The sequence below is a fragment of the Octopus bimaculoides genome, chromosome 1 (genome assembly GCF_046866305.1).
Source record: "Octopus bimaculoides isolate indiv1 chromosome 1, ASM4686630v1, whole genome shotgun sequence".
In the NCBI taxonomy this organism is placed as follows: Eukaryota; Metazoa; Mollusca; class Cephalopoda; order Octopoda; family Octopodidae; genus Octopus; species Octopus bimaculoides.
Window position 1 is genome coordinate 46420838 of NC_142928.1, and position 2500 is coordinate 46423337.

At 32.3% G+C, this 2500-nt stretch overlaps 1 protein-coding gene across 3 annotated transcripts in view; it reads left to right on the forward strand.

Moving 5' to 3' along the window:
• LOC106884018 (uncharacterized) overlaps positions 1–2500 on the forward strand; it is a 1573201-nt gene that overhangs the window by 656015 nt on the left and 914686 nt on the right. For all 3 annotated transcript variants that reach the window (XM_089350855.1, XM_089350881.1, XM_089350853.1), the window contains exon 5: positions 1605–1718. The gene's annotated coding sequence lies outside the window, so the exon portion shown is untranslated. The remainder of the gene's footprint in view (positions 1–1604; positions 1719–2500) is intronic.

Consider the following 2500-nt stretch of genomic DNA (forward strand, 5'->3'; position numbering starts at 1 on the left):
TTGATATTTATATTTATATCTATCAACATATGTTTCTGTCCCCATGTATACTTGAAATTACATACATATGTATGTGTTTATATATGCATGTATGTATGTATGTATGTATGTATGTATGTATGTATGTATTTATGTATGTATGTATGTATGTATGTATGTATGTTTATATTATATATGTTTCTATTATATATGTGTGCGTGTATGTATGTATGCATGTATGTATGTATGTATGTAGGCATATATGTATGTATGTGTGTGTGTATGTATGTACGTATGTGTTTATAACGTCACATGATTTTCTAGGAATTATTTTGGATCTCTCAGGTCATTTCATCGGTTCTTCTATCTGAAGAAGCGCCAGCTCAAAACCTTACACATCCAACATTTCTCCGTTTTAAACTGAGTGTCTAGTACATTAACTGAGGACATCCTTATGGCATTTCTTGTTTTAGTTTTATTTTCGACTCCCCTGTATATATATGTATATACATATATATATATATATATATATATATATATATATATATATATATATATATATATATATATATATATATATATATATATATATATATACATAATATTTACTTTGTTCTCTTCGCAGCATAAGTATATAATGCAAAAGACATTGTGCATTCTCCCGAAGAACAAGTGATTTGAAATGAGATCGACGTTAGTATGTACTGACTGTAAATCTCTCCTTTCTCTATTTGTTATACATCCACTTATAAAAGGCCACTTATAAATGGAACTCATTTTCATTTGTGTTCGATAATATAATGTGCTTATTGTATATCAATCATGGTAGTGGAACTTGAAAATATTTTGATGACACCTTAAAATTAAATACTTTACAAAGACAGCATTACATGTACAAGGCTCGAAATTTTGTGGAAGGGAGCCAGTCAATTAGATCGACCTCTGTAGGCAACTGGTAATTAAATTTTCGACCCCGAAGGATGAAAGTCAAAGTCGACCTCGGCGGAATTTGAATTCAGAACGTAAAGACAGACGAAATACAATTGCATCGAAGTATTACGTTACTGCAGTTGTCATAATACGGTTGGTATACAGTCATAGATGGATAGACATCACGCTTGCACGACTTTCTGACATGTTTTGTTTGTAGCTTCAGTTGATGCTAATTAAGGAAGGATTCTGACGAAGTTTGGTTATTGAAATTTTCAGTGCTTTCTCTGATATTTTATTTGAAATGCCAAAGAATATGCTGCTTTATAAAAAAAAATGTTCTGGCTTTGTGTGTGGTTATACGTGTGTGGTTATACGTGTGTGGTTATACGTGTATGTGTGTGTGTGTGTGTATGTGTGTGTGTGTGTGTGTGTGTGTGCATGTGTGTGCATGCGTGCGTGTGTGTGAGTGTGTGTGTGTGTGTGTGTGTGTGTGTGTGTGTGTGTGTGTGTGTGTGTGTGTGTGTGTGTGTGTGTGTGTGTGTGTGTTAGAGTATGTATATAAGTCGGGGGTGGGCGAAGTGAATATTATTTTCGAAAGGAAAATGCTTTCGAAATTCACTGTTTATCGCGTTTATATAACATGTTGGGTGTCTATTTATTTACGTTTTTTTTTTTTTTTCATTATTTTGTAGATCCTGTGAGAGGACATTATCGTTAGGAACCAAGCCATTTATTTTTGCATTTTGTCTGGCAATCGAGTAAGGCTTCGAAATTTTCGAGATATCATATAATATATACATTGAAACGTAAGTATAATATTTGTTCTGTACAGTACTGAATAACGAAATTTTAAATGTGTATCCACACGAATGATATTGACGTAATGTGTTTGAAGCACTATCGAAATGATTCTAATACTTATATTACAAAGCAGAAAATATAGAATGATGTGAAACCGAAAATATTCATTAGTTATTAAAAAAAAAAAAAAATCAGCACATTTTGATTATCTAAGTTGGAGTTTTGTACAGAGACGAATTATTTGTCTAATGTCGGAAAATCTAGCATTAAGTAAACAGAAAATATTTTGTTCATTCTCATACCAATCAGTAGTCGAGAAGAACTGATCAATTCAACACATAAACGTTAGAATTCTACTATTAATTATTTTTTATTGATCACATAATTCCTTGAGTTGCAATTAATAATAGAGTACTGGTTGTTCGAGATAAGTTTGAAAACATCCATAAAAGGCAAAGGAGACATAATATTCTATGAAATATTGAAGTATTATGAGCAATTAAAAAAAATATTCGGAAGATAATGGCTGAGAGATAGCGGATTACCAAACCTCACGTGTGCGTATGCTCACATTTTTGCGGATGTTTGTATGAAGGAATGTACTTGCGACATGTAGCTCTCTCGAGGGCGTTTATACATCCATATCTGTTAACAGTTATATTTATACTTTCATCGCTGGATTGCGTGTTCGTTTCTCTTTTTGCCACCTGTGATTTTATCTTTGATCTATGTAGAGCCATCCTTTGACGTAGACTGTTTTTTTGTTTGGCTTATGTATTGCTCTCGA